At 47.6% G+C, this 12,184-nt stretch overlaps 1 protein-coding gene and 1 non-coding gene across 2 annotated transcripts in view; both read right to left on the reverse strand.

Annotated features, from left to right (window-relative positions):
* The window catches only part of Agps (alkyldihydroxyacetonephosphate synthase), a 111,064-nt gene that overhangs the window by 51,120 nt on the left and 47,760 nt on the right, over positions 1-12,184 (reverse strand). The gene's annotated exons all lie outside the window — the stretch shown is intronic.
* TRNAI-AAU (transfer RNA isoleucine (anticodon AAU)) lies at positions 8,942-9,015 on the reverse strand. Its single transcript has one exon. It is a non-coding gene; the product is annotated as a tRNA-Ile (tRNA).

A 12,184-nucleotide genomic window follows, 5' to 3' on the forward strand; every position in this document is an offset into this window, starting at 1 on the left:
CTTGCCACACAACAATAAACGTCATCTGTCTTTTCCGCATTTCATTTCTTTAACGCTGCGAGCCCGGTACTTCCCAGCAACGAACGGCCTGCGCGTTATCGGCATGACATATATAATTCCCGACAGGAAAGTAGCCGGCGCGGCGTTTCCAAGAAAGGGCGCGGCGTTTCCAAGAAATATACACCCTAAAGGGTGTACATTTGTTTAAGAATGTAGAGTGCTGCATATCCGCGTCGCCATTATGCTTACCACCACTTTGCACTTTCAATAGAAAGCTTTAGCTTAGCGCGATACGTTACTGTGATAAGTGGTACACTAAGTGTACATGCGCAACCGCATACCAGGTTACCATGATTGCGTAACAATACGGCGGCGCCCAGACTAGCCCATGCAGACCACCCGCTTCGGTCCCAATTCGCCTCGATTTGCTCTTAATTGCACTCCATCGTGACGGTAACAAAATAAGTTGTAAAATCAGACTTCTCTCGGTCCCGCGTCAAGCTGACGACTAAGTATCAGCAATATTTTATCATTATTCAGCTGAGCCGAGAAACTGCTTTCATTTCCACATATAGCAGACGGCGCCACAGCATTGGCGTTATACGTATTGCCCGTTACAAAGGGTACGCCCACAATTTCAGTTCAGTTTGTGGTGCGCCGATGATGTGGAACGCTCTAAAGACCCAATTCTTCACCGCATCATCAATTCCATGCTTCTAGCACGGTACGAAATGAAGGTATGCGAAAATGTCAAATGTCTCGGCATGTGTATCCCGCGGTTCCGCTACGAGCCGGCGTATGCGCGGAGGATTAAACGCGTCAACTATAGTGGTGTCAGGGTAACTTACCACGCAATGCTCCAATATGTACTGTGCAGGAAGATGAAGCGCGGCATAATAAAAATGAGAGCCATCACCGCTTCTTTAGGAATTTGTGGCCCCTATATATATATATATATGTGTGTGTGTGTGTGTGTGTGTGTGTGTGTGTGTGTGTGTGTGTGTGTGTGTGTGTGTGTGTGTGTGTGTGTGTGTGTGTGTGTGTGTGTGTGTGTGTGCAGTGAACTCTCGTTAAGACGAACTCGGGCAGGCTGAATTCTCGCATATAACGAACAACATGGGAACGTTTGTTTGGTTCTCCATGGGGCTCTTGCATTGCCCAGGGGGCGCTGCGAAAATGGTGCTAAAAAGCGCCCTCTCTCCTGAACTGGGTAGTACCAAGCTCGGTCGTCTGCTTCGGAAAGCACGTTTACAATATGGACCCGCCACTTTCGGTTTTGTTGTACCACGGCTTGCAGCGAATATCGGGCGCCGAAGATTTTTCAGGGGTGGCACGTTGCGTAAAGGCAATAAATTATGCAACGCCGAATACGTGTACGCCGTTCAAGAAATAAGCGGCGAAGTTTTAGCGCCGTGTCAATCGCAAGTGAAGCGAGTCGCGTACGAAGTTGAACTTCAGGTAAGGTTTGCACGCTGCTAGATTGCGGCTGCTAGGGGGTGCTAGTGTCGTGCTCGTCGTAGTGAGCTGAGTGCTCGTTGTCATGATAGAGATGTACTAGTGAGCTGTGTGCTCGTAAGCTGTTTGCTGTAGGTTAGTCTTGCGGGCTCCATTTGGGAGTCACGCTAGACTGCCAATGTATCTTGCTTAATATGTAAATACTGCAAATAAACCCTGCTCTCCTAAGTCCCGACGAAGGGTCAAGCTCCCTCCTACAGCTACGACTGCCAAACCTAATAATACGCGCATCGGCACGGCGCGTGCACCCATGAGCTATCTACTGAAGAAGACGACGACCAGATGTGTCTAGAATAAACCCTTTTTTTTTTCACTCGTAGTCCTGGCGTGAGTCGGAGTCTGGACGACACTTTAGGTGCGACGGAAGACGGCGCGCTTCCTCTCCCCTCTCATCCCTTGCGCACGCGAGGTTGAGGCGCCATCGTCGGCTCACTGTCTCGGACACATAGCATACGGCGCGCGATGACTATGTTATCGAGAGACGAACCCGCTATGTCCGCATCGCAAACGAAACCTGTAGGCAACTGCCAGAGGAGGTGAACCTAGCGCGCCTCCGCCTACCTTCCTCGTCCGCGACGCTTCGCCTCGTTTCTCCTTCCCCACTTCGCTCAACGATCATCTAGACGTTGCTCTAGGTGGCATTGCTTCGCCCTGAGCTCAGCGCGCTCCTTTGTACTTTCGCTAGCTCGGAGCCTGCACCGATGACCTGTGAGGCAGCAGCTAGATGCCTGCTTGGACTCCCAGTGAACTTATTCCAGCAGCACGAAGACACAGAATAATTTTTAAGGCCATTAGGTGAGATGACATAATTTGTGGCTGCTCTCCGATTTGCACAGCTAGAAGCGACAAACATCCATCACGGACTAGATGAAAACAAGCAAGAGTACCACTTAAATCTATTAAGTTCAACTAAATAAATGCTTTTTATGTCGTTTTTCCGCCGTTATAAGTCTACTTCACTTACCGTTCTGTAGTAAGCTATTTGGATGCACCTGGTCATGTTGACAATTATTCTTCTGGTAAGACGAACAAATTTTCATAGTCCCTTCGAGATCGTCTTAAAGGGAGTATTAGATTTTTTTTTTTTTTAATACGAATCGAATAGTCACTGCTAGTCGGTTCGAGAATTCACTATTCGAAGTATTCGTTTTTAGTGCGTAAGCATTCTTTGGCAATTACCCCAGCAAGATCTGTTCGTCCCGTGACTTCTTACATCTGCAAAATAAATGCATAAGCGATGGAGCTAACACATGTATTCCTTATAATATTGTAATGGTAGATGATTGGTAGCGATGGGTAGACATGCATAAGCTGGCAAAATAAGTGAGCAAAAGCGAAGTAGCAGCCAAGCCAAGGAGCTCTCATGCATTAGTAGACAGTTCTCCGAATTTCTGCAGCATTTTTCTTCCCTAATAAAATCTTGCCCTAAGGCAGCTTTTTCGGTGTCAATTCGGAAGACCGAACGAGAAGTTCGTTGTCCGCGAACGTTCAACTGAACGTTCCGCTTTTTTTTCTCTCTCGAATATATAAGGCACAACGCCACCTAATGAGTCTCGATCGAGGGAGACGTAGAACGATGGACGTGAGTCCTATTCCGAATCATTCTGCTTTCAGACTTTGCTGCGCGTTGAAATATGAGTGGAGCACCGGACGACTTGGAACTCGCTCATGATTAATTCACAAGAGGAAAAAAAAAAGAAACAAAGACGGAGACAATGACCTGTCATAGATAGTATATCTCTTGTCTCTCTCTTTTTTTTCCCTTGTAAATTATGCTTCTTACTTGGCAGTCCCAGCACGGGACTCGCGAACCTTCTAAAGGACCCCCAAACCAGCTTGAGCTCGAAGGTTCGTTACACAGTTGCTAACGCGTACTAGTCTACAATGAACGTTTAGCCGCAATACCTTTTTTTTTTTTAATGGTGCAGTAATGGCAAAGTTGCAGGCGCAGCGGCCGCTGCAGTGTCCCGCTCGCATTCGCTACCCTCCCGACTGACGTTCCTCCTCGCCGCGTATACTCTCACCAAACACATGCAGTGCACAGACGGTGTTGGCTGCAGCGAAAGCTACGGGTGGTGTCACTACACCAGAAAGAAGGCTCCTGCACTGCCTGCCCCTAATGGGTGGTGTCCAAAAACCGACGTCTGTGACGCGTTTCGGATTCCCGAAATCACTTCCGCCGCATTCAACCCACAAAATAATGGCCTTTAAAACCCGCATTTTAAATCCAGAGGGCGCCACCCTATGTGGGGCGTGAGGATATCTACCCAGCTGCCGGGTTAGGCCAGTTTACGCTCCACTAGCATCCATCCATCCATGTACACCCCCCCCCCCCCCCCCCCAATTCTGTCCATCCACCCACCCACCCACATTCGCACCCATCCGTCCTAATACACAGTGTACTAGATCTTTTCTAAAACATTGTAGACACCATCTATATCGCACTCCGCCTGACTATGAATAAATTGAAGCTTCAAAAAGTTCACAAGAGTGGCAGTTCGGGCCAGTTGGTGATCCATAACGTTTTCACGAATTAGAGTATCTCATTAAGAGTAAAGGAACCTCCATAAAGGTTCAGTGGCGCACATCACGTACCCTTTTATTCGAGATCGGTGGTAATGTGCACAGTCGGCTAATGTCATGCCTATTTGATCACATCGCACAATAAATCGACGGGGACTGACAGCGTAAAAACACAACTCATGTTGGCACTTGCGTACAACCGTCTAATCGACAGTTTTTTACCCCAGTGACGTCAATTGGGGGTACCCTGGTGAAGTCATGAAGCGCGAAGAAGGCACCGGAAAAACAAGAGGAAGAGCACGGGACTTTTTTTTTTTTTGCACTTGTGGTGTTCCCTCTGTGCGTAGCATTCTCACCCGATGCGCGTTTCTTGCAATGTGAAAAAAAAAAAAAGAAATGTCGGAAGTGGTTTAGGGATCCCTTAACGCGTCGCTGGCTTTCGTAGCATTGCAGCTCAATCTGTCGTTCCTTGCCTTGAGAGGGAAGCGGGGATGTCTGTGCAGACGCTCGCCCGATTGTGCCGACCACGTGACTCCTTGCGGTGGTTAACGAATCGTGACAGTTTTCGTAAAAACGCGCTAAAGACGGAGACGAAAGGAACACACACGACAGGACTGGCGCTTGTCACGAATGAATCAGTCACCCCGCATTGGCCAAACCGGGGTGACTGCGAGCCCCTGCGTGAAGCCGTCTCCTCTGCGCACATTTCCAAAATAAGGCGCGGACACGCAAAGTAGCGCTATAGCTCGGAAAGATCCGGCGCTTACAGTATGAGAGAAGAAAGAAAAATGAAAAAAAAAGAGGGGGGTGGGGAACGAGGCGATCACGCCAAACGACTTTGGCATGCACGCACTCGATCGCGCGATTTTGGCGCGGTATTTAGCGGCTTTCGCAATGCGGGCGAATAAAAATATACCGGCGAGAGGGCTACATCGACGGGAGGCTTTTTCGCAACTTTCCCGGAGACCCGTTTGCGTAGTTTGTAATGCGACGGCATTATATGACCCACGAAGCGGAAGATCCGGCGTTATCACCCGACGGTACCAGAGCGCCGGACCCGCCGCGGTTCGCACTGCCGAATGCCCCCGGCGAAAAGCCACGGCATCGGACGGACGCCGTGACCCGCGCAGAAAAAGTAAAAATACCTACCTGGCCCACTCTCTGAATTGGTAAAACGAGCTGGATTTAGGCGTATTAAGATTGGTACAATTTAAGGCGATTGTATAGACAAGTCCTCATGCTTTCGCATTCAAATCACGTAAGAGTACCTAAGGTGAGTGTTAACTTTGATTTGGACTGGCATTCGCTCGCAGGCCGACCCGCTATAACGTCCCTCAGCTTGGGCATACCCAGTGTCGCTTTTATTCATTTTCAGAATTCACGAGTAAGAAATTATACGTTATAAAAATTCATTGCGCTCGGATACAAAGTCAGACGGGCGCAAAACGGCGAGAATGCGGTTAAAGCGCATTAATAGAGAGTTTTAGAATAGGGGCCCCAATATTTTGGGGCCCCAAAGAGCTTTGCGGGTGTTAGCGTTTGGGCACGCAGGAGTGAAAAGTTTTAGAATAGGGTTTTACGTTTGCGGATAGCGTCTTGCGCTAACAGCGCCACTATGGCATCAAAGAAAAGCTATTAGAAATAATTAAATAAGATATACCATTTTATGATATGAATAGTAAATTTGACTTGCGTGTATTCACGTTTAATTACAATTTAGAGGTTATTCTTCAAGCAGCAAACAATTAGTTGTGCTTAGTTTTGAGCAACAAAACCAATTTTACGTGCCTTCACCAGCCAAGCTTAGCCGTGTTAGGCCTACGAGCCATAAAATCCACACTCGAATTCGGAATCAGCGGCGTCTAATGAATCAATCTTCATAACACGTTAGTTGAGAGAAAGCGATAACTGCAGTTTCTCCTAGCTTGCGAATTTCACGCGTTACCGCGAATCGAACCCGGTTTGGTGCTAGGTTAGAGCTGCGCTTCGATGGGTGCCGCCATGTTTGTTGACGCAAAGCTTTTGGGAATGCTATTTGAGCTCCCGCTAAATCGGTGAATAGCGTTCCCAACGCAAAGCCCAAACGCAGTTTGCGTCTCGCGCATGCGCAGTGGCTTCGACGCTATTTCTTTGGGGCCCCAAAACGTTTGGGGCCCCTATTCTAAAACTCTCTAATGTTGCCGCCAGCTCGTTCTTTTTTCTTTTTTGCGAAAATTCTCGCCAATTCAGGTCTCCGAACGTTGCGTCCTCACAGATGACCAAAATCCCCCGCGAAGTGCCTTTCCAATAGCGCGAGTTCACACGAAAATTCTTAAATACTATTAAATCAGCTTAAACGAGAAGAAAGGGGGTTAACCGAGGGGCCCGATTTTTATTAGTCATATCATAAGAAGCCAACAAACACTCACACCAAGGACAACATAGAGGAAATTACTTGTGCTTAATAAATGAAATGAAGAAACGATAAATTATTGGAAATTAAAGTGGATGAAAAAACAACTTGCCGCAGGTGGGTTCATTTCATGTATTAAGCACAAGTAATTTCCCCTATGTTGTCCTTGGTGTCAGTGTTTGTTGGCTTCTTATTAAATCAGCTTAGACTGACAAAGTATTCTAGCGTGACGTCACGGACTTCAAAGTACCACCGCATTTACTCCTGCAAGGCGCGCACCTCATCCCCCCCCCCCCAAAAAAAAAGAACAACATATATTTCCGGGTTCGTAACGTAAATGTATACGTAATAAGAACGAACTCGGAAAGCCCGGTTTTTCACATCTCGGGAGGATAACACCACCGACCGATGACAGAGACCGACCTTCTAGTGAACGTCCAAGAAATCGAGCTTACAGAGAAGCGCACGTAGATTGTGCGCACGTTCGACGTCAAAACAATGCGCCTGCATACGCAAGGCGGGGCGTGGACGGAATACGGTGCGGCCGCCGCTGTTCCCGACGCCGAACCGCTTCGTTTTTACGCAGAATGCGGCGAAGCAACCGCCAGGCGCCGCTACTCGGATAGCGCGACATCTCCGCGCCCACGGCTGCGACGGCGTACGTGGACGCCGATAAGTTGAGGCAGTGTTATGCTTTTCTTGAACGAACTTATTGCCCGACTCCTTTTATTAATTATTATTATTATTATTATTATTATTATTATTATTATTAATGCTCGACGTTATATCTTCACTCGCATTGCGAGTTCAAATTTCCGTTTCCTTTTCGTTTCGATTCCGACCTATCTATTTCAACTTGCGCTCTACTTAATTTACCATTTAAGCGTGCTCTAATTTCTCTAATGCTATATAATTCGCGGCATCGTCCAAGCTGGGTCCGTGCCAGCGTGACACAGCGGATTACTGTATACTACTACTACTACTATTATTACTTCTACACATGTTCAGTTTAATACTTCAGTTAATACAGCATGTTGCCGGGCGCGTTGGCACATCCTCTTTTTTATGACACCCTGAAGGGAGAAAAAAAGCGGCACTTTCAGTTCAAGTTCGCGGACAATGAATTTTTCCGTTCTGTTTTCCGGATTTACACGGAAAAAGCTGCTTTATGTCAACAGTTTTTATTTATTTATTTATTTATCACAGTACCCACAGCGCCAGTTTGGCATTACAGTGGGGGGGGGGGGGGGGGGGGGGGGGGGGGAGAAGTACATATATCATTGACAAACAGCAGTTAATATAGAATACATGAAAAAAAATGAAAAAAAAGATACAGATCAGGGCAAATCGCCGTCACAACAAAATAAAGAAACAAAGCAGAGCCTAACCGTACATGTGCGAAGTGAAAGAAAGCGGTTCTGTTGACGCAAGCACAAAGTACAGAGAAAAAAAAATGCAAGTCATACGGCTGAAGCAAAGGCATCATTTGAAGATAGCGATACAACATCGCTGGGCAACCTGTTCCACTCACTGACCGTTTTACGAAAAAATGACATCTTAAAAAGCTCCGTTCTACATCTATACTCTTTAATTTTAAGTGGGTGATCGCGCCTGCCAGAAGTGTACTCCGGTGGCCTTATGTAGCTATCACGATTGAGGCCGGTTTTAGAATGATATATATTGTGCAAAAATTTTAAGCTGAATGTTTTTCTACGATTTTGAAGGGTATTCCAGCCTAATGTTTCCTTTGTTTGGGATGCCCTAAAATACCGAGTATAATCTTGAACCACGAAACGGGCTGCTAAGCTTTTTACTCTTTCTAGTTTCTTTATGTCTGTCGCAGTCCACGGGTCCCAGATAGCGCAAGCATATTCCAGTATTGGTCTTATGTTAGTCTTGTAAAGCAGGTTCCTTGTTTCTAAAGGAAAGCACTTCGCATTTCTACGTAGCATAGCAAGAACTCTATACGCCTTAGCAATTATATAGTTAACATGACGGTGCCAGCATAGTTGAGGGGTCAAGTACACCCCAAGGTATTTATATTAACACACGGATGCAAGATTTGTCCCGTTAATGCTATATATGTATATACATTTGGTGACCTTTGTCTCGTAAAGCACATCTGCACAGTTTTATCAAGATTGATACTCATGCCCCATTTATCGCACCACTCTGCAACCTTGTCTAAATCCTTCTGTAGTTCATTATAATCATCGGGACCTTTCATAACGCGATACAAAACGCAGTCGTCCGCAAACAATCGGATGAAAGATGATATGCCAACGGTAATGTCATTCATGTATAACAAAAACAACAGCGGACCCAAAACTGAACCTTGAGGCACCCCCGATGACACGTCAACACCATGCGACAGCCTACCTCCAACGACTACGCGTTGTATCCTACAATTTAAGTATTCTTTTATCCATTCAACAGCCGTTTTATTTATGTTGTACCACAACATAAATAAATGTTTCTGTAAAGAAAAAAGGAAACGAAAAAAAAAAAAGTTGGCCTGCGCAGGGATCGAACCTACGACCTTCGCGTTATTAGCACGACGCTCTAACCGACTGAGCTAGCAGGCCAGGCAATGCCACCGCGATCAATGCGGACACTTGGAGATGCCTCCGCTGCTGGCGCCTTGCCCATGCGGGTTTTAGTACACTTTCTAAAGAAAGAAAGAAAGAAGGAAGGAAGGAAGGAAGGAAGGAAGGAAGGAAGGAAGGAAGGAAAGAAAGAACGAAAAAAAAAGAGAGAGAGAGAGAGAGAGACTTCCACGGACGGGACGACACCGCACGTGAGCTGTCTCCGTGCTTGCTTTTTTTTTTTTTTTTTTTCCCCTTGTGCGTCAAGGTCACCGGTGGTAAACTTGCGCCACATATGTTTTTTCTTTCAGGCACATCAATGAGTGAGCCACGAAAACTCGCACAAAGGAACAGCTTGTTCGTTATTTTTTTTTTTTTTCTCTTTTTCCGCATCTTAAACGTTGGCCTTCCCATCGCAGAGGAGGCCTCCTATGTTTATTTATTATCTTGCACGGTGAAAACTACGCATCGCTTCGAGCCATTCGTGCGGTGAATGAAACGTGCAATTATCGAAAAATAAAAGGAAGAAAGAAGTAAAAAAAAATGGCTGTGGCTTAGCTAAGGTTAAGCCCAGGATTCGAAGCATACTAGCCTTTATTTTAGTTGTTGAACCACAGTTTAGCCTGGTGAACTGCTGTTGCTTGGCTATATTTGGTTCGGCTAGTAGAAGAAGCAACTCATGCGTTACTCTGCTTCGCCTTCAAGAGTGGAACGCGACAGCGTTCCCGTCGACCCGCCAAGGGGTGTAAGACAATGGGCTACGGCGCAGCGACTACGCGCCCCGCATTGGACGCGGTGAGCGTCGAGCAACGCAGCGTTCGGCGCGGCAACGAAATGTGCGCTGAGCAAGCGACGCACGCCTGAGCCTTAGAAACCATAGAGTTTCCTACAATATTACTATTTTTTGTAGGAAACTATGTTAGAAACAGCTGGTTTCTAAGGCAACACCGCATTCACTAGAGGCGCTTTTGTACCGCTTTGAAGCATCGTACTCGTGGCTCAGTGGTAGCGTCTCCGTCTCACACTCCGGAGACCCTGGTTCGATTCCCACCCAGCCCATCTTGCAAGAGTTGAGCCAAAGCCACCTAGAAACAAGCGCAGCGGCTTATATACCGCCGCGACGCCGCGAGTTGAGCCCCGTTTCTCCTCTGTCGTGACGTCACGGTGTCACGTGGTCAGCCTTGAAGGCGACGGCGCGAGTTGGAGCCCCGATTCTCCTCTGTCGTGACGTCACGGTGTCACGTGGTATTGAAGGCGACACCGCCGCGCCTGAGGAGCTGGGTTGAGCTCTAGTAATATGCTTCGCATAAAAGAAAGAAATACAGAGTTTAGTGACCCGATACAGCACAGGGGCTTACGAGGTACCGTAGTGGGGGGACTCCGGATCAATCTTAACCGCCTGAGGAGATTTTTTTAAATACCTTTTTTTAACGCGTACCCATGCAGGGTACAAAACGTTACTGCATTCATCCCGCATCGGAATGCGGCCACCGCGGCCAGGATCGAACCTGCGATGAGGCGCGCAGAAAAGAAAAAGGGAACACAAAGCCGGTAAAGAGTCCGGTCGGACACATACAAAAATGTCGCACAAGCACCCCCTCTGCCAACCCGAAAAAAATAAGAATGCCGAGACCAACGCCGACTATTATTAAAGGGGGGCTCAGCAGCGACAGAAACAGTTCTGAATGGCTACTCGCACATTTATAAGACGGCTCGGTGCTTGTACGGTGTGCACGTAGTACGCCCCGTCACAGTGGCCTCTTTTCTACACTCATTATGCTACACCGCATAACACTGCTGTACAGAGGCAAAGCTAACTCAAGAAAGCCGTTTCCCTAACGCGCACTCTTCCATGCATGGCTCGATCTGAAGCGAAGCGAGTACACATGGAGGAAAGAATCCTCCATGCGAGTATACAACAAATGGCTTGGATTTATATCTGACGTCGGCTAGCTATCTAGCGTATAATGACAGTTACGATGCGGCCGTACCGTAGATGAAGCGGTTCTCGTATTTTTTTTTTTTTCGCGGCGAGGTTAGGACGTACAGTTCCTCATCGGAAGATTTATGGCGCGGGTCCGAGAAATCGAGAGAATAGTCCGAAGATCTCCTGGAATTCGCAAGTCTCCCGGACAAATCGAGATAGTTGGCAAGTTTTTTTCGTCGTACTCTTCGACATAAAGTGACATGTCGGATACCCTGCATGTCTAGGAGTATGACAGAAAAGCCATTACAGGGACCAATTAAGGTGCCCCTCGCCAGGTGTGGCCCTTTTAAATGACAAACGTAGCGCAAACACGACGGGCCGACGATCGTGTCCGCAAAGTATGACGGCGCTGCATGCCACCGAAAACTAGAGTCCAGTCAGAGAGCCCCGTCGCAGCCAGAAAGCAGTCACACGTGTACGTGTTTCGTCATGACCAGTGATCCAATGCGAAAGAAGCAACGCCGAAAAATAAAGAGAGAGAGAGAGAGAGAAAAGGTGGACAGGCTCGACATCCCTAGGCTACAGTGTACTAGAATAGCTCCTTTCTAGTACACTGTACCTAGGCTGCGGTATGGGAGAAGGCAGGGAAGCAACACAACTTGTGGCGATGCTACCCTAGTACACCGTAGCTATGTCGAGGCAGAGTTGGCGGCGACGCTCGTTTCGTAGCGGCACGGCATGCAGGACAGTCAATTTCTTCCATCTGCTCCAATAACGAACCGAATAGAAAAAAAAATTACTTCGGTGAAACGCGCCCCATTACCGTTTACCGTAGTATAACCAAAATTTGCAACTCGCGGGGCCCGGTGAGGGGACCCTCCGAAGGGTAAGAGAAAGTAAATTCGTGGGGACGAGTGAAGCTTTTCTTTATTGGCGACACCTAGTGGCAAGCAAACTCGGTGACGTCGGCGACGGTCGACACGAAATCTGGAAACGTGCCCCGCCGCCAATGCCCGAGGCCCGGGTAGCGTGGGTGGCCACCCTAGCTTAATCCGGAGTCCCCCACCACGGCGTGCTTCATAATCAAATCGTAGTTTTGGCACGTAAAACCCCAGAATTCAATTGAAATTCAGCAGTGCAGCCAGGTTAGGAAAATCCACGAAGGTTCGGAAAGAAAGCAGCTTGCTTTAAGATTTCCGTGCCCACCAGGTCTCGGAATTAGTGCACAGTTTTCAAGTACGT

The sequence above is a fragment of the Dermacentor andersoni genome, chromosome 8, assembly GCF_023375885.2.
Source record: "Dermacentor andersoni chromosome 8, qqDerAnde1_hic_scaffold, whole genome shotgun sequence".
Lineage (NCBI taxonomy): Eukaryota > Metazoa > Arthropoda > Arachnida > Ixodida > Ixodidae > Dermacentor > Dermacentor andersoni.